General features: G+C 43.0%; 1 pseudogene; it reads left to right on the top strand.

The window, feature by feature from the left end:
* The first annotated feature begins 5,899 nt into the window (after window positions 1-5,899).
* On the top strand, window positions 5,900-6,457 carry LOC146928974 (E3 ubiquitin-protein ligase At4g11680 pseudogene; annotated as a pseudogene).
* Window positions 6,458-20,891: the final 14,434 nt, after the last annotated feature.

The raw sequence follows: 20,891 nt of genomic DNA, 5'->3' as shown, positions 1-20,891 counted from the left end.
TCTTTGGAAAGCCTGATGTTACTGGAAAGATTGCACGTTGGCAAATGTTGTTGTCTGAATATGATATTGTGTACAAAGCTCAGAAAGCAATCAAAGGAAGTATTCTTGCTGAGCATCTTGCTTGTCAGCCTCTTGATGATTACCAGCCGATTAAGTTTGATTTCCCTGATGAAGAGATCATGTGTCTGAAAGCAAAAGACTGTGAAGAGCCACTGATCAATGAAGGGCCAGATCCCAATAGCAAGTGGGGATTGGTGTTTGATGGTGCTGTTAATGCTTATGGTAAAGGAATTGGGGCCATCATTGTAACACCGCAGGGGCACCACATTCCTTTCACCGCTCGAATAACTTTTGAGTGCACAAACAATATAGCTGAATATGAAGCATGTATCTTGGGCATTGAAGAAGCCCTTGACCTGAGAATTAAGCACCTTGACATCTATGGAGATTCTGCACTTGTTATTAATCAGGTAAAGGGTGAATGGGATACTCATCATGAGAAGCTGATTCCTTACCGTGACTATGCAAGACGTCTGTTGACATACTTTACCAAGGTCGAGCTGCACCATATCCCCCGGGATGAAAATCAGATGGCTGATGCTCTTGCCACTTTGTCTTCTATGTTTCGTGTCAATCACTGGAATGATGTGCCCGTAATCAAAGTGCAGCGTCTTGATAGACCCGCTCATGTGTTTACTATTGAAAATATGCCGGATCAAGCCAAAGAAGATGGGAATGATAAAAAGCCTTGGTATTACAACATCAAACAATTCTTGCAGAATCGTGAATATCCACCTGGTGCTTCCAACAGAGATAAAAAGACCTTGAGACGATGGGCTAGCAGATTCCTTCTGGACGGAGAAATCCTATACAAGAGGAACTATGACATGGTCTTGTTGAGATGTGTTGATAAGCAAGAAGCTGAGAAATTGATGCATGATGTACATGATGGTACTTTTGGGACCCATGCTTCGGGTCACACCATGTCAAGAAAACTGTTAAGAGCCGGCTATTACTGGATAACCATGGAGCGGGACTGCCACAAACATGCTAAGAGATGTCACAAATGTCAAATTTATGCTGACAAGATTCATGTGCCTCCACACGCTCTCAATGTTATCTCTTCCCCATGGCCTTTCTCTATGTGGGGTATTGATATGATCGGAAGAATTGAACCAAAGGCTTCCAATGGACATCGTTTCATTCTAGTGGCAATTGATTATTTCACCAAGTGGGTTGAAGCTGCCTCATATGCCAATGTGACCAAGCAAGTGGTTGTCAAGTTTATCAAGAATAACATCATCTGTCGATATGGTGTTCCCAACAAGATCATCACTGACAATGGTTCCAATCTGAACAATAGTATGATGCAAGCTTTATGTGAAGAATTCAAAATTGAACATCACAACTCTTCTCCTTATAGACCTCAGATGAATGGTGCAGTCGAGGCCGCTAACAAGAACATCAAGAAGATTGTTCAGAAGATGGTCACTACTTACAAAGACTCGCATGAAATGCTACCATTTGCCTTGCATGGTTACCGTACCACGGTGCGCAGTTCAACCGGGGCAACCCCTTTCTCTCTTGTGTATGGCATGGAAGCAGTTCTCCCTCTGGAAGTGGAGATTCCATCTCTTCGAGTAATCATGGAAGCAAAATTAACCGAGGCTGAATGGTGTCAAAGTCGGTGTGATCAATTGAATCTGATTGAGGAGAAACGTATGGATGCTATGGCTCATGGACAGTTGTATCAAGTGCGAATGAAGAATGCTTTTGACAAGAAAGTCCGACCTCGAGAATTCAAGGAAGGCGAACTTGTATTGAAAAGAAGGATAAGTCAGCAACCCGACCCAAGGGGCAAGTGGACACCTAACTATGAAGGTCCTTATGTTGTCAAGAAGGCTTTCTCTGGTGGTGCTTTGATTCTTACACACATGGATGGTGTTGAGCTTCCAAATCCTGTTAATGCCGATATAGTCAAGAAAAACTTTGTCTAGAAAGAAAAGAACAGCGTGGTAGGTCGAAAACCCGAAAGGGCGGCCTAGGCAAAAATGCGCTTCCCGGTGGGTCGAAAACCCGAAAGGGCGATCCAGGCAAAAGTTAGGGACAAAAATGAATATGAAAAAAGCTCGCTGAGATTGTACGCAACTCAGGCAAGAATGAGCGCCTCGATGAGCCGAAAACCCGAAAGGGCGGTTCATGCAAAAATGAGGTTGACAATAAAAGACAAGTAACTATATCTGGCAAATCACCCTCACCCCTTGGGGCATCTACAACTGTCAATGGTCTTCATCAGGGGCTTCTGTACCTGTGAATTCAAAATTTCTATGAAATGTAGCGGTCATCGTGTTCAATGTATAACCAACCAATAAAATTACCATTTTCCAAGCTTTGTAAATCCGTGAAGTCATGCCTTTGGCTGACTCTCACTCTTCTACATCAATTTGAGCCTGTGCTATTTGTTTGAAACTCTATCTTTTTTTCTTTCTACTTTCAATGCTATATATACAAAATATTTCTTTCTATTTGATAATGTTAATGTCTGAAACAAACATCTTTTGAAAATTGAAAAATCTTCTTCTGCCTATTTTGAAAGCAAACCTGAGCAACAGGGTACATTTCAATGAAACATGCATGAATAAATGAGTGTCAATGTCTATTTCAATACATGTTACAAGCAGGTTACTCCCTGGGACGATCTGTGGTCAATGGCAAGAATGAAAAAACAGAATGAAAATGAAAAAATTGAAAAATGAAAAGGAAAAGCTCGCTAAGTTGAAAACCCGAAAGGGCGGCTTAGGCAAAAATGAGCACCCCGCTGATTGACGACCTATGAAGGCAATTCAGGCAAAAATGGGGCAATAAAAAGAATCTATTCCCCGGTGAATCGAAAACCCGAAAGGGCGGTTCAGGCAAAAATGGGGTTTGAGAATGAAAAATGAAAAATGAAATATTGAAAAGCATTGACCACAGATGCGAACGTCCGAAGTTTACCCAGCACTGACACGCCTAGCAACGGCGACCTGTATCCAAGGATCTTCCAAATGGTTTCCTCCTCTACAAGTTTTTATTGCCCTCAGCCATGGTTTTGATACGTCTCTCAAACGACGGTCTCTCCAAAGAGGTTTTCCCCTGTGAATATGTTGCAGCACGAGCCACTACGTGCCCAATCTTCCAATGTCTCATCTGCCTTTGTGAAACTTCTCTGTCAAGTTGCAAACCAATCATGCATTTCAAGCATTCATACATGCATAATCATGCATCTTCTGTGCTCATACATCCAATAATCTTGCTATACCATACGTACATGCTGCATTTCCAACTTCAAATTTCAATCCAACTCAAAACCCAATTTCAATTCAATCCAAATTGCAACTGTCAAGCTCAATTTCAATCTCTATTTCAATTCCAACTGTCAAATTCAATTCAATTTCAACTGTCAAATTCGATGCAATCTCAACTTTCCAATCTCAATTCCAATCATTTCAACTGTCAAATTCGAAGCAATCCCAATTTCAATTTCAATTCAATGTCAAATTCGAAGCAATCCCAATTTCAATTTCAATTCAATGTCAAATTCGAAGCAATCTCAATTCCAATGTCAATATCCGATGTCAATGTCAATGTCAATGTCAATATCCAATGTCAATGTCAATGTCAATGTCAATGTCAATGTCAATGTCAATATCCAATGCCAATGTTAATTTTCAATCCAATTTCAATGTCAATTGCAACTCTCCAATCCAATGTCAATGTCTATGTCTCAATTCAATTCCAACTTTCAATGTCTCTTTCAATTTCAACTCTCCAATCCAATGTCTATGTCTATGTCTCTGCTCAATCTCAATTCTCAACCCCTCTTTCAATGTCAACTTTCAATTCAAATCAATGTCAATTTACTCTTAATTTACTCTTGGGCCGACAAAAATGGTCATGTCTATTTGCAAATCAGGTCAATGACAATTTACCTTCAATTGGTATCTTGTTAAACCAGACTCTCAATTTGTATCTTGTAATGGTCAAGTGCCAGGTTCGATCCAAAAAAAGAACCACTTGTACCTGCTTATATGCCTATGCTTCCGGACAAACGACAAGTTCGATCTAAAAAGAACAGTTTGTACCCAGCTTATGCTTTGTTATCGGTCAAACGGCAAGTTCGATCTAAAAGAACAGTTTGCACCTTCCCACATGACGTGGTGATAATCCCACAAGCAAGTTCGATCCAAAGAAACAGCTTGTATCAACCCTTTTGTCTATGTCTCCAGCCAAACGGCCAGTTCAATCCAAAGAACAGTTTGTGTCTGCCTATCTGTTTGTATCTTCAACCAAGTGTCAAGTTCGATCCAAAGAACAGCTTGTATCTGCCTATATGTCTATGTTTCCGGTCAAGCGCCAAGTTCGATCCCAAGAATAGCTTGAACCTATCTCTTGTTTTGTATTCCTCGGTCAAGTGGCTGGTTCGACCCAAAGAACAACTTGTACCTTATCTTCTGTCCCTGGTTTGTCTACCCTGTCAGTGTCTATCTGAATCCCCAGTGACATGACAGGTTCCATAGACTCCAGTTGTTTGTCTTGCATTCATAATCAAAGTATTGCATGGCATTCATATTTGTGAAACTCTGAAAGTGTATTTTTATGTCCAAAAGCAGTGCAGATGTTAATATTTAAGTGTCTTCGTCCCGTCACCTCAAAGACTCTGTCTCTTGACTCTCCGGACAAAGAAACTTAAATAGGGGCAGCTGTTATACCCTAATTTTGGACCTAAAAATACTTGTTTCTTCTTTTCTTGCATTACAAGCTATTTGAACTGTCTCTGATCAACTGCATCTTTCTCTGCATTCTATTTCAATGTTATTTGCAAAATTTACCTGCAAGGGTATTTTAGTCATTTCCCATGTCAAAATTTCTTCCAGTCTTTTAAAGTGTTGTTTGAGTCCTTTCAAGTAGTTTGAATAAGTCTTCATTTCATTCTATGTCAAAACCCATTTTAAAAATTGCCTTTGAAGTCATTTTGAGTCAGTTTTGCCCCTAGGGGCATTTTAGTCTTTTCAAGTGTTAAAGCCCTGTTTAAATTCTAAAAATTGTCTCTGAGTCTTGTATAAGTTCTTGCTTTAATTTCCTGTTAAAAAATCATTTTAAAATTGCATTTGAGTCGTTTCGAGTCATTTTAGTCCCTAGGGGCGTTTTGGTCATTTCACATAAAATCTCTGATTCATTTCAATCTGCTTTGTTGCTTTTAATTGTCTCGCTTTACGTTAATTTTCAATTTACTTTTTCAATTCAATTTTAGTTTTAATTTTCATTTTAATCCTCACACTTTTATTATTTGCATTTTAATCCCTTTTGAGTTTGTTACAAGTCTAGTGCCACATGTCCCACTCCAATTGGTCCAAGGCTTACCACATCACCTATATAAGTCAAACCTATGGTCAATTTTCAACAACTAATCATTTTTTACACTAATTTTTTTCACAAATACACAAAAAATCACAAAATCATTTTTCTTTTTTTCTCTTTCTCTCTCCTCTAACTAACTTTCTCCACCCCCAAAACCACCCTAACTAACTCCTCTAACCTCCATAACCACCATAAACCACCACATTCATCACTTCAACCACCATAAACCACCACATTCATCATTTCAACCACCATAAACAACCACAAAACCATTACAACTTCATCTTCACCATTTCAATTTCTTTTTTTTGGTACAAACACCATTTCAATTTCTTCCCTAATTCAGATATCACCATTTCCATAATCATTCATCTAATCCATTAATTAATTCATCTCTCTTTCACTTCATTCCTTCTACATAATCATCATTATAACATTTTCATGTTCTGGACCAAACCGAGTCAATTGCTGACTCACCGAGTCACCACTTCGTTGAACCACCATGTCGACACCGAACCATTCCTCCTCAGGCATCATCGATTCGACTCCCTTTCTCACTGATCCTGGCAGCGGTTTCTCCTCCGATGGCCTCAACAACTCTGGTCGCCGTCATCGCCAACATCTCCTCCGATTCATATGCTTCCTTCGTCAAGCAAGCGGCCGCCGAACGATGCGGGAGCCTTCCGTCGTTGTTCGCGAAACCGCCGCAGAGCAATTAGAAGAACGACAAAGCGATTGGGTGTATTCGAAGCCGATTGTGATTCTCGATATCGTTTGGAACTTCGCCTTCGTCATTGTGGCGGGAACGACGTTGTTTTTGAGCCAGAACGAAGCTCCCGAAACGCCGTTGAGGCTGTGGATTGCGGGATATGTGTTGCAATGTGTTCCTCATATGGTTCGTGTTTGTTTGGAGCATAGGAGAAGGAGAAGGTTTCAACATTCTTCGTCTTCGAATGCAGTAGCAGGTTCTGATAGGATTGGTAGTGGAAATTTCAGTTCAAGGAAAAGGTTCTCGTTCTGCTGTTTCTGGTTCCAATTAAGCTCCATTGGCGCAATTTGATGAAGGGAGTACTGGGTTTTAAGAAGATGCTGCGTGGGCCTGGGCTTTGTTCTTGCCCATTGCTACTTCTTTGCTATCTGCACACCACTTCTTGCCAGGTAGAACTCTGTTTGCCTTCAATTACTTGATAAAATTTCTAATTTTTTTTAGTTGTTTTTTCTTGATGTTTTTGTTAATTCTTGATGTGTTTTACATGTTAGAATTGCTAAGAAAAATATATGTAAAACGTAGTTGATATTGCTTTTTTTTAGTTCTTGATAAATGTTTGGTTAAAATGTAGATAAAAAAATTCTATATGATTTGTTCCTTTTGATTGTCCCTTGATCGTTGTGAGGATCGAATCTTGTTCTTGAAAATGTAAAAATGTGTATACTGTTTTTTTGTTAGTTTCAATTTTCTTTGCGAATTGTTAATAATGGTTCTTTTTTTTTTACTTGCACTTTGCTTGATTTTCTTGCCCATGAAAAATGCTCCAAAAAATAGGTGCCATGCCTTGTAAACTTGTTCTATCTTTTACTTGTGATTTGATTAATTTTTCTTGCACTTGAGAATGATCCTAAATGTGTGTTATGATGGATTTTTCTACCCTATGTTTTGGTACTTTTCTCGCCTTCAAAAATACTCCAAATATGTGTTTGATGCAATTTTTCTTCTCCTATATTTCTATGAGAATTTGCCTCTTGTATGTTCCATGTTTCTATGCTTTTTACCCTTTCAAGTGCTTATAAAAAACTCTCCAAAAAAAAACTCTATGTGATTGTATATACTTCTAGTGCATTTTGTTAGTTTTTTTTCCCTACCATTTCTTTTATGCCACATTTCCATCATTTCATGCATTTTTGTTCACTAACCCCTTTATTTCCATCTTGAGTCTTTAGCTTTACTTTCCTTGCCATTTAGGTTTTCTTGCAAAAGACTTAGCATGTATAACCTAGGGTTTTTTTGTAATATTTTTCTTCATGCAATTTTAAATTCCTTGCAAGACCATAGAATGTATCTAGGTCAATGATGTAATAAGGACAATGGACTCTAATAATGTACACCGACACAAGCACCGACACATGCACACACTTCACTTTAGATAAATAGCTAGAATGTGCATGTTTAGATGTATGTTTAGGATTGTATGTTTAGATGAATGTTTAGGCTCTATACTTAGAAAAATCATTTTCAAAAAAAATATGAACAAACTTCACTCAAACATTTTTCATAATAAACCTTGGGGTCAAAACCCCATTGAATTTTCCTTTTATTTTCTTAATCAAACTTCAATGAAAAATAATCAAACTTTGACTTCTTTTGCAAAATGACTAATCAAACCTCACAATTTCCTATTCTCATGCCTTTAAGGCCTCTCTCTTATTCTTCAAATTCCATTTTCAAACTTTAAATCAACCAACAAAAACAAAAACATTTTTGGAAGAGAACTACGGTGGATTTGATCCCTTAAACGGGTACGTAGGCAAGGAACAAAATTCCTTCAATTCAAATAAAATAAAAATACAAACACATTCTTCTCCCTCCAATTCTTCACTTAGAATATTCTTAGGTTTAATAAACATTTTCAAAATAGCATTTAAAAATAAAGCGCGCGCGTAGAAAATAAAGACGGTTCCTATAGGATACTATAGTCGTTATGGGTGCCTAACACCTTCCCGTAGCGAAAAAAACTCCCGGACCTCGATTCTCAAGGGTTTTGCTTACTTTTTCCCTTCCCAAGAAAAATAAGATATCACCGGTTTAAAAGGTTCAAACGTAATCAATGTTTGACACCCGAAAACCAAGATAAAACATATACTAAGTGGACCGTCATCACATTCCTAAGGGCATGGGAGCCCTCCAAAGAAGGCTCTAAGCCCTCCAGAAAGGCATGGGCGCCCTCTGGAAGGGACTGGGCGCCCTCCAGAAGGATTCCTGAGCCCTGGCGCGCCCCCTAAAGGGCGCCGCCTCATTAAACTTCTAGAAGCCTCTAGAAACCGCCCAAAAGCCCCAAAATACACAAATACCCCTGTTGCTTGGGAACCAAGAAACCAAAGCCCAAGCCCATAGCAGGCTATAAATACCACTCTTGAGAGCATTCTCAAGGCATCTAATCATCAGTCCCAAAACCCTAGTATACGATTCTTAGCCCTAGAGTCCTTACCGTACTTTTGCGAGTACAGTTGGCGCCGTCTGTGGGAAAAGGTAAAACTAACCTTGACCACATTCCTGGATCGCAAATCGTGATTCAGAAATCCTTAAACGAGACCTCTAAATCGTAAAACTCCTTTGCGATTTAGAAACCCTAACCCCTTTCGACCAACCTAAGTCGCACCTCACGTACGATTTAGAGAAAAGCCTCTCATCATGGCAACAGCCGAAGAATTAGAATCCATGCGAGCCCAACTCGCTCAGCTGAAGGATCACAACGATGCCCTTCAGGCCTCAATGGAGACCATGCAACAAAAGCAACTGGAGGAAAGAGAAGAATCACACCAGGGCGAGCTAGATGACCCTGAACCACAACCATTATCCGCTGAAATTTGGGACGCGCCAGTTCCAGAGGACTTCAAGCCGCCCCACCTATCCACCTTCGACGGAAAGAACGACCCCATGGAGCACGTCACGGCCTTCAATACACGCATGGCGGTTTTCGGGGCTCCCGATTCTCTGAAGTGCAAATTACTAGCAGGTACTATCACTGACGCCGCCTTACGCTGGTACATGAATCTCCCACGGTTCTCCATCCTCAGCTACCAGGACATGACCAGAAAACTCACACAACAGTTCTCCGCCAGTCGACATCGCAAGGTCCCAGCAACTAGCCTTTTCAATGTACGACAAGGGCATAATGAATCCCTCAGAGACTACCTGGCCAGGTTCAACGATACAACCATCAAGGTAATCAACCCCAACCAGGAGGTGTTCGTAGGAGCTTTCCAAAACGGACTAAGGGCAGGGCAGTTCAACGAGTCTCTAGCCCAGAAACCTGCGGATTCCATGGAAGAGGTTATAGCCAGGGCAGAATCCTACATCAAGGGCGAGGAGAGCAACGCAGAAAAGAAGGCCAGAGACGCCAAGGAGCGCGCAAACAATCCAGAACGGCGACCTTATCAACCAGCAGCTGGCAGAGATCGCGCCCCCTACAGAAGGCCGGAGAGGCGACCGTTCAATCCGTATTCTCAAAGGGACTTCACGCCCTTGAATACTAGACCAGAGCGCATCATGAAGGAGGTCTTGGAAGCAAGACTGATCCCAGAGCCCTTGCCAGCCAGAAGCCCCGTCATGGGAAGGGATGAAGACAAATGGTGCAAATATCATAAGGTACGAGGACACGACACAGACTCATGCATTCATCGTCGCCAAGAAATCGAGCGACTAATACAAAGTGGGAAGCTAAGAGGGTATGTCAGGGACAGAAGGGGCGAAAATAAACAAAAAACAGATCATAAGAAGGAGGAAGTGAACGACGAAAAAAGACACGCCATAAACACTATCTCAGGTGGCTTCGCCGGAGGGGGGGAGTCAAGTTCGTCGCGAAAGAAATATGTGAGGCAGGTAATGCTATGCCAGGAATATGAAGAAACGGATCAGAAGCACGAACCAGAGGTATCATTCGCGCCCAAGGATTTTCGAGATGTGATACCCCACGACGACGACCCCATGGTCGTCACTTTACAAATCTTCAAGTGGGACGTGAAGCGGGTGTTGATAGACCCAGGGAGCTCTGCGGATATTCTTTACTACGACACATTTGATCGAATGGGACTAGACCCGGAGCAGCTGCAACCTTTCAGGGGAACTCTGGCGGGCTTCACGGGCGAGCAGGTTCATGTGAGAGGATACATCACCCTAAAGACAACTTTCGAAAGCGGATCTCACGCCAAGACCATTCGAGTCAGGTATCTCGTCGTAAACTCGCCTAGCTCTTACAACATCATCATTGGTCGCCCTGCCTTCAACCTGTTGGGCGGATTCTTATCCACAAAGTATCTAGTAATGAAGTACCCTCTTGACTCTGGAAAAATTGGAACCATTCGAGGCGATCAAAAACTCGCCAGGGAGTGCTATCATAACAGTTTGCGTTTGCAAAAGACCAGAAAGAAGTCAAGTAACGAAGTAATGCACGAAGTCAACATGATCGATCTAGACCCCAGAGAAGGCTTCCAGCAAGAACGCCTAGAACCCACTGAAGAGTTAAAAGAAGTCTCCATCGGACCAGAAGCCCACCATACGACAAAGATTGGCACGTCACTACCCCCTGAAGAGGAGGTCGCCCTGGTCAAGCTACTAAAGAAGAATCTGGATCTTTTCGCCTGGCATCCATCAGAAATGCCAGGGATGGGCCCCGACATTGCTTGCCACCACCTATCTATCAAGGCGGGCGTGAAACCGGTAGTACAGCGGAAAAGGAAGATGGGCGAGGAAAGAAGAAAGGCAGTTGATGAGGAAGTGAAAAAGTTAGTTGAAGCCCACTTTATCAGCGAAATAAAGTATCCCACGTGGTTAGCCAACACCGTACTTGTTAAGAAAGCAAATGGGAAGTGGCGAATGTGCGTGGACTACACTGATTTGAACATGGCGTGCCCCAAAGATCCTTATCCTCTCCCTAACATCGACCACCTGATCGACAACGCCTCAGGTTACAAAACTCTAAGCTTTATGGATGCCTATTCAGGTTACAATCAAATACGTATGGACCCTCTGGACGCTCCAAAAACGGCCTTTATGACCAGCACAAAGAATTATCACTATGAAGTCATGTCTTTTGGTCTAAAGAACGCAGGCGCCACCTTCCAGCGATCTATGGACACCGCGTTCTCCGCACAGATAGGACGGAATCTGGAGGTATATATTGACGACCTAGTTGCAAAGACGAAAGAGGGATACAGTCACTCTAAAGATCTGGAGGAGATATTGAGCCAGGTTCGAAGATATAGAATTCGTCTAAACCCATCAAAATGTTCTTTCGGGGTACAGGCGGGAAAATTCTTAGGTTTCCTCTTAACAAGACGAGGCATCGAGGCAAACCCTGACAAATGCCAGGCGATCATCAACATGAGAAGCCCCACCAACATCAAGGAAGTGCAACAACTCACAGGCAGGCTCGCCGCTCTTTCTCGTTTCTTGTCCTGCGCCGGCGACAAAGCCTTCTCTTTCTTCGCCTCCATTAAGAAAAAGGAGAGATTCGAGTGGACTCCAGAATGTGAGGACGCTTTCCAGCAAATAAAGAAGTTCTTATCCAGTCCGCCCATCCTTCAGCGACCAACCCAGAACGCCATTCTTTTCCTGTACCTGGCGATATCTGACAACGCCATGAGCACGGTTTTGGTCGAAGATTCAGCAACAGGAGAGAAGCCAATTTATTTTGTCAGCAGGGTGTTCAGAGGAGCAGAGCTGCGATATCAGAAGATAGAACGTCTCGCCCTTGCTGTCGTCATAACGGCCAGGAAGCTTCGCCCCTACTTCCAAAGTCACAAAGTCGTCGTCAAATCAGATTACCCAATCAGGCAAGTGCTGGGAAAACCTGACTTGGCCGGGAGAATGGTGGCCTGGTCCATAGAGCTTTCAGAGTATGACGTCCAGTTCGTACCGAGAGGGAGTATTAAATCCCAAGTGTTGGCAGACTTTGTGGTAGAACTCGCCTCCCCAGCAGAGGAACAACCTCCTTTCGTATGGCTCTTATCTGTAGATGGTTCATCCAACCTAAAAGGCAGCGGCGCAGGTGTTATCTTGGAGGGTCCGGACGGCGTCCTCATCGAGCAATCCCTCAGATTCGAATTTAAGGCAAGCAACAATCAGGCCGAGTATGAAGCTTTAATAGCCGGCATGACCCTCGCCCTAGAAATGGGCGCCGAGAATTTAAGAGCCAAGAGTGACTCCCAACTCGTAACAAGCCAGATCACAGGCGAATACCAGACCAAGGACACACAGCTAGCCAAATACCTGACCAAGGTGCAGAGTCTCGCCAAGAAATTTCACTTCTTCGAAGCCATTTATGTACCACGGGAGCAGAATTCCAGAGCAGATTTGTTGGCAAAACTCGCCAGCACCAAACGACCAGGCAACAACAGGACGGTTATCCAGGAAGTAGTCGCAACACCTAGTACGAAGGTGGACGAAGTGCTTCAGGTCAATGAGAACACAGGAGGATGGATGGAGCCATTGCTTAGATATTTGACGGGGTCATTCACACCAACCGATGACGAGGAAGAACAGGCAATCAGAAGACGAGCGTCCAAATTTACTTTGGTTTCTGGGAAACTCTACAAAAGAGGCCGCACGACTCCCTTGCTGCGTTGCTTAGGAGAAGGCGAGACGCACTTGGTCCTTTTGGAAGTACACGAGGGCGTTTGCGGCAGTCATATAGGCGGGCGGGCCCTAGCCGCCAAACTCCTCCGCGCCGGATACTATTGGCCCACCATGCTTCAGGATAGCTCGAATTTCGTAAAGAAATGTGACAAATGCCAAAGATTTTCTGACAAGAAGCATGTCCCAGCTCAGGAGTTGACCTCTGTATACTCACCATGGCCATTTCACAAATGGGTGGTCGATATCGTTGGACCTTTTCCTCTCGCCCCAGGGCAGCTGAAATTTCTCATAGTCGGAGTGGATTACTTCACCAAATGGATCGAGGCAGAGGCAGTCGCTAAGATAACTGCGGATAGAGTAAAGAAGTTCTACTGGAAGAAGATCATCTGTCGTTTCGGCTTACCTAAGTGCATAGTATCAGATAATGGAACTCAGTTCGCAAGCTCAACAGTTTTGGACTTCTGCAAGAACCTAGGGATACAGACAAAATTCGTCTCGGTAATTCATCCGCAAGCCAATGGACAAGCTGAGTCGGCCAACAAAGTTATTCTTAGCGGGATCAAAAAGAAGTTAGAGGCCGCCAAAGGTTTGTGGGCAGAACAACTCCATGAGGTATGAATAATTTTCAAAATCAATTTTCTCTCACCTCAACTTTCCAAAATTTTCAATCTCTTTCAAGCTACTACTATACTGTGTATAAACAATGCATCGACCAAAATAAGTACAGGTACTATGGTCCTACCACACTACCCCTCATTGTACAACCAAGGAGACACCGTTCACTATGGTCTACGGCACCGACGCCATGATACCTGTCGAAATCGACACCCCCACATGGAGGCGAGATACGTTTTCAGAAGAAGGTATCTATCTTATTTCGCCAGGCGACTAACATTTTTTGGTGCAGGGAAATATTGCTATTGTAAATTTACGCGTTATTTTCTTTAAAAAAGCTAATGAAGTAGGTATGGCGGTAAGCATGGACGTCATTGATGAGGTCAGGGAGCAAGCGCACATCAGGGAATTCGCAGCCAAGCAGAGAGCAGCTAGACGATATAACTCCAGAGTGACGCCCAGGGAGATGAAAGAGGGCGACCTAGTCCTCAAGCAGGTCGTCGCCCCAACCAGAATAGGCAAACTATTTCCAAACTGGGAAGGACCTTACAGAATCAGGGAAAAATACGCTCACGGGGCATATAAGTTGGAAGAATTGAATGGAGACGCCGTACCTCGCACTTGGAATGTGGCCAATCTGCGTCACTATTATAGCTAGATTCCTTTTCTTTTGCATTTTAATTTCATTATGTATTAAATAAGGATGATGTAAAGATCACCACTATCTTTTGACTTTATCAATAATACAGGGTTAGGGTGGCACTCTTTTCCCCTGCAAGGGCAGGGGTTTTTAACGAGGCGCCCTTTCCTTTTTCATAACTATGATTCTATCCACATTTTTTCTATCATGCAAACAGAATTCGTACACTGAAAGTACAAAGATCCGCAACGCCAACCACGATAAGGGCTCTGGCGGCGTCGACGCAATAACTCGCCTAACCTTCCATCAGAGTTGGAAGAGAAAAGTCTTCCCCCAGAGCGGGAAGCCCAAAGTCCTCCTTCAGAGTAGGAGGCGCCTTCCATCAGAGTTGGAAGTGAAAGTCTTCCCCCAGAGCGGGAAACCAAAAGTCCTCCTTCAGAGTAGGAGGCGCCTTCCATCAGAGTTGGAAGTGAAAGTCTTCCCCCAGAGCGGGAAGCCAAAAGTCCTCCTTCAGAGTAGGAGGCGCCTTCCATCAGAGTTGGAAGTATAAATATCTTCCCTCAGAGTGGGAAGCAAAATATCCCTTCAGAGTAAGAGATGAAGAGTATAACGACATTCTAGGGCGACGAAATTTAAAAAGAAACACAAATCGCCGAAAGCTCTCGCTTTTTTAAGAAACAACTCATGAAGACACATTCAACATATAGAATGAAGCCGAACGCAACGTAGAAAAATCATAAAAATATTTAAACATTTGCGGAATATCAAGCCACAGCAAGAAAGAGGTACCGCATCTGACATAAACATATATAAACATTCAAAGGTCACAAATCGTCGAGCAACCAAAAGTGTTTAAAAGGGCGTTCTAAGAAGCTGCCAATATCAAGTTACAGACCAAGAAACATGGTTTAAATAAAAAACAAATAAAAAAGCACAAAAACTATTCATCGTCCACCAACTCGCCGTTCGCAATAATTTTGAAGGGATCAAGCTCGTCAACTTTGGCCTCTGGGTTAAACAAAAGCACCTGATCCTTAGCGCGCATAAAGCCGTCCTCAAAGTACATCGCTAGAGCCCGCCGCCCTTCGTCTACCGCCAACTGTGATTTTTCTAACGCCGCTTTTGTCGCGTCCCTCTCCGCCTCCGCATCCTCCTTAGCCTGCTTCATTTCCTCCAGGGCGGATTCAGCAGCTGCTTTGTCCTTCAACGCCTCCTGAAGGCGGCTTTCAAGCCCAGTAGACTTATGCTTCCATTTCTCCACGTCTTCACTAGCATCATTGTGCTTCTTCTCCACTAAGTCATACTTCGTCTCCAAGCAGTGGCTCAATAGCATAGTCCTCAAAGCTGCAGTATGGATGTCCGCCACCAGGTCGCTGCACTTAGCTTTCACTCCGGCTTCCACGTCCACCTTAGTAAAGGGTACCTGTTCCTTCATATACCTGCAAGATCATCAAACAATAAAGTCACTAAAATTCAAAGACCTAACGGCCCAAAGTAGTCAACGCCTAAGGAAACAAGGAAAGTATTATACCGGCGAATATCAAATCCGGAATGCCAGAAAGAGTCCATCACATCATCATTCAGAGAAGTCCCTCCAGTCTCTTTTCCTGAAGGAGGGCGACTGCTGCTGGGCTTGGACCCCCGACCCGTCCTCGCCTTCTTAGACGAAGGAGAGGCCGCCTGAGCAGAAGCATTCCCTCCACCAGCATTTTCTAAGTCCTCCACCTCGATCACACCAGAATCTCCCTTGACGGACTCTTTCCTCTTCAACCTCCTCAAGGAAACGCCCCCTGGACTGCTAGACACGTAGCCATCGGGGTTCTTGCTTCTCTCCAACTCAGCCAAATACTTCCTCATCTCTGCGCCAGTGAGGGGCAACATTTCGCCTGCGCAAAGTAAAACAAACTCAGGTAAATAAATCAAATAAAGTGACAAAGCCAAAACAAATGCGAAACTTTTGAAAGACACTCACGCAAATAGGCTGCCATGCGGACAGCGTCGCCCTCCCTATTTAACAGGTCATGAATATTCGTCAGTGGAACCTTCTCCAAGAACTGCGTTAGCTCATGCTCATAGGGCGACATCGCATCCACGTCATACCCTTTCACCGCTAGAGGGGCACTAGTCCACCGAAGGGGAAACTTTGGTCTGCCATTCACCAGAACTGAGGACGTTGAGCACCCAGGCGACCCCTGCACTCTAACAAAAGTATCCCGCCACTCCTTCTTAAAGTTACAAGCGTAAGTGGGAAAGAGTCTCTTTCCAGAGTGAGCAGAGATGGCTATCCAAGTTCCTTTGTTAACGTCCTTGGTACCGTAAAATCGGAAAAAGGCGGCGACAGAAGGCTCTAGACCCAGCGACTTACATAGGATTTCAAAGCCACGAATGAACGCCCAGCTATTAGGAAAAATATGTGTGGGCGCCACGTTCAGAAACTTCAATACGTCCATCTCAAAAGGCGTAAAAGGAATTTTTACGCCGAATTCCTCTAAGACGGCGGTATAGACGAAGTAAGATTCGTCTCCCTCGCCCGCCATCTCTTGATCGCACACGCGCTCGTCTGGATCACACGACAACAGCACCACATCCTCTTCCCGTCCGGTGGCCGAAATGTCGAACTTACTTCGAAAAGAATCCATAGCAGAAACATCAACATAAAGGGACTCTTCTAACAACACCTCCTCCGCGAATAAAGACATCCCTATTGACCTAGAAGGTATCCTTTTCTCCTCCACTGCGCGCGAAGCTCCCTGAAACGGACGAATTTCCCAACACTCGTCCTCCTTAGCTGCCCCTGAAGTGGCAGACAGAAACACACAATCACTATCATGGCTCGAATTAGCGCTCGACTCGCTCGAAAGGTCACTAAACAATTCTTCCCCGAATAACCCATCGTAATAAGCATCCCAATTAATAATCCCATCAGCACCAGTAGCGTGCCTCAGACACGCTTTCCTCAAGTTTTCCTTTTCAATCGGATCAATGGGTTGGACCAGTTTCCCCTCACCATCGCACTCCCTAATTAGAACCATCTCCTAAACTAACGTTTTCGCTCTAAACATAAAAATACAAAAAGAGGGGGGAAAAAGAAAGGATGAGAAGTCGATAAGTACCTGCGAGGGAGTTGAAGACGGATCTGTAGATGCTATAAAACCGGCAAACAAAACGTAGAGAGAACCAACGAGGAGAGCAGCAAGGAAAGTTGGACAAGTGAAAAATGAAATGAAAAACCTAAAAATCCGTTTTTAAGGGAGACCAAAAGCCGCCTCGGGAAGCGTGTCAGGCAGAATTGAGATCAAGACACGTGGCGCACATCAAGGGTTAAAGGCATATCAAAGGTCCGTGAACACCCCAGGAGCGCCCTGGGGTGCTCGCCATACGAAGGAACATACGAGATCGCCTAATGGCGACCGCCTTCGGACAAAGCATACACGAAGCAAACCCGGATCACCAATCATCTCGCCTTGACCCAAGACTCATGCTTGGGGGGCATGTAGAATACGGGCACACAGAACATACACCCTCGGGTTCCGTCAAAGCATTCCATGACAAGACTCAGTACGACGCTCCAAGGTCAGGGCATATATCCACCCTCAGGGCCTCCGTGACATTCGTAAACCGCCCTGAAGAAATCCTTCGAAATAGTCCGGCTGCATGACAGGATTTCATGAAACCATCATCACCTCGCCTTGACCCAAGACTCGTGCTTGGGGGGCTGTGGACCGTCATCTTCCTAAAAGGGATCAAATGATCCCAGAAAGACTCTTCGCACGTCATCATCACTTCGTCTTGACCCAAGACTCGTGCTTGGGGGGCTGTGGACCGTCATCACATTCCTAAGGGCATGGGAGCCCTCCAAAGAAGGCTCTAAGCCCTCCAGAAAGGCCTGGGCGCCCTCTGGAAGGGCCTGGGCGCCCTCCAGAAGGATTCCTGAGCCCTGGCGCGCCCCCTAAAGGGCGCCGCCTCATTAAACTTCTAGAAGCCTCTAGAAACCGCCCAAAAGCCCCAAAATACACAAATACCCCTGTTGCTTGGGAACCAAGCAACCAAAGCCCAAGCCCATAGCAGGCTATAAATACCACTCTTGAGAGCATTCTCAAGGCATCTAATCATCAGTCCCAAAACCCTAGTATACGATTCTTAGCCCTAGAGTCCTTACCGTACTTTTGCGAGTACACTAAGCTAATACATGCTTTAAAAATAATTAGTTGTTGAATAAAGTTTCCCATAAATCAACCATGTATTTGATACTCCCTCCGTTTTAAAATATTTGTTCATTTTGGAGAATAATTTTGTTTCACTTTACTTGTCACTTCCAAGTTTGAATGCAATATTAATTGTTGGTTTATCAACTTTCCTATTTATTGTAGAGAGAAATAATAGAATGAAATAATAAATGAGTAAGGGTATTATAGAAAAAATACAAATAATTTCATTAAAAATGACAACATTTATTTGATTCCTTGATATGTGTAATTTTCTTCAAAATTGATAAGTATCGTGAAACGGAGGGAGTAGATACAATTCATGTTTCCAATGCATCCTATGTAACTAATTAAATACCATGACAGCTGATGTCACAATATGGTTTACGTGCAGCCTTACTCCCTTTATATTTCCCACGCATCCTTAATCATCAACACCCACTTACTCCTTTCGTTCGTATATCTAAGCACCTATTTAACTTTATTTTTGTTCTTCAATGTAAACTTCTTTTCAAATTATTAGATGTACTCCCTCCGTCCCGAATTATAAGAAAAAAAATCACACTTATTAATAAAACTAAAATATTGTAGTTTGTAGTGTAGTTTTTTGTGTTATCCTTGGAATAAGTTTCATAGAAAGATGTAAAAACAGTTTGTATTGGTTATTAGTTATAGAGAAAATGAAAGAGAGAGTATAATGAATGCAAATTGCATTTAATTTCTCCTTGGAAAATATGATTTTTTGAAAAAACATAATTTCGGTGGGCCGGTTACTTTTGCTTTGAGATCGAGAGTCGGGGTCTAGCTACAATCTTTGTTTGACTTGATATGGTTTTTCTCTAGTGTACCGGGGCGAGGAGTGCCCTGCTAATTTGGAACTAACATCTGGTGGGTCGATCACTTTTGATTCGAGATCGGGAGTCAGTTCTTTGATTCAAGTTGGTTTTTAGGCTTTTGTTTTGTGCTCTTTCGGTAGATCGGGTGTAATATCCCGCCTGTCAGTATCAGAATATTACCGGTCGATCGTGCCAGAGGATTAAATTTAAGGAAAGTAAGTATGGATAATATTTATTATATGATGTCAGCTCATTACGTAATAAGTATCAGAGTCGAATATAGCACGCTTGAGGCAAGGGCAATTTGGTAATTTCGCATCCAAAGGATATTTATTTATGTATGGACCAAAATATCTCATTCTTCATTTTTCTTTCTCTCTCTAAGCTTGGCAAAACTTTTCTCCTTCTTCTCTCTTCTACCTCACACCCCCATCTCTCTTACTCAACACCAAATCTTCCAAATCTTCTTCTTACCATGGCAAGTGAATCTATATTGCTTCCTCTTGATTCTTAAACTACTAAAAGCTTGGATTTTTGTTAGATTCCTTTATTTTTCTTCTCATGGATGGATCCAACAAGTTAGGGTTTGGTTTGATTAAGAGGCTAAAGCTCTTGGTTGATGATTGGGAGCTTATGTTGATTATTGTTGCATGGAATTGAAGATTGATGAACAAGCTAGGATCATGGTGTCTTGGAGTTCAAGGGAATATCAAGATTGAGTGGCATAAGCTAAGTTTGCAAGAGAAGCAAGTTGGGGTTTTGTTTCTTGAGCTTGGAAGCTTGGGAATCAAGTTTATGTCTTGATTAGGTGAGTTCCCTAGCTAGTTTTCCTACCCTTGGGATCATGTGATTTATGCTTGCAAGTAAATATATATATTTTTAGGGTTTATGTATAGGAATTGATATCCCTTTTATTGTCATGCTCTCAATACATGTAAATATTTGTTCTAAGACTGTTTTGCAAGTTCTAAATGATCCATAGAGTCATGATATGCCTTAGGATACTTTGATTTGAGGTTTTTGGGTCAAAAACTCCATTTTTGCAGGTCTGGACTGTCATAACTCGCCCCGGCGAGCAAACAGCTTGCCTAGGCGAGCAAAACACTCGTCCTGGAGTGCTCACTCGCCACCAACTCGTAGTTGCGAGTAAGGCAAATCGCCTTTGCGAGTAGACAACTCGCCATTGCGAGTGACATCATGGCATCATGCTGTTTGCTCGCTTCAGGCCCGTTTTGGCACCTTTCGCTCCAGTTTCTCTTCGTGCAGTCTTTTACAGTAATAAACCTCTTAAGTCATGACTCCAAGGCATAGCTTTCTACATGTTTTTCTCTAAAAGTAAGGCAAGTATTTATTTTGTATAGAGAAGCATGACATATGAGAGAATTATTCGTTTCACGATCGGGTAGCAAGTTATACATCAAGTAATGGAAGGAATTAGAGCCTCGAAATAGTTATCGAGAACTAGCAAGTTTAGTAAGAAATCCTAGGATGTTAAGACGCGAAGTATATTATATTCGCACATGATAAAGAATGATAGAACAAGTATTTAAGTTGTGGATAGGATAGTTTATCTCTCCACCATGATTAGGTATGTATACGAACAAGTAAGAGTTTACCACTAATCGGTTCGATTTAGGTTCCGAGGTAAACGATCAAGTATGTACATGTTTAATTTATGTATACGACAAGACCATGACTAATAAGTGTAGGTGGCATGTCTCTTGTTATCCACATCAGGGGGATACAAGGGGTTCTCGTGATGAGAACGATTCAAGCCGTAAGGGACCCGCATGTCACCGAGTAAACAAGACGTAGGTGTTCGTGTCTCTTGTTATCCACGCCAGGGG

The sequence above is a fragment of the Medicago sativa genome, chromosome 4 (genome assembly GCF_051527215.1).
Source record: "Medicago sativa cultivar Bolivia chromosome 4, Bolivia_mono, whole genome shotgun sequence".
NCBI classification, from domain to species: domain Eukaryota; kingdom Viridiplantae; phylum Streptophyta; class Magnoliopsida; order Fabales; family Fabaceae; genus Medicago; species Medicago sativa.
This window is presented reverse-complemented; position numbering and strand designations above follow the sequence as displayed.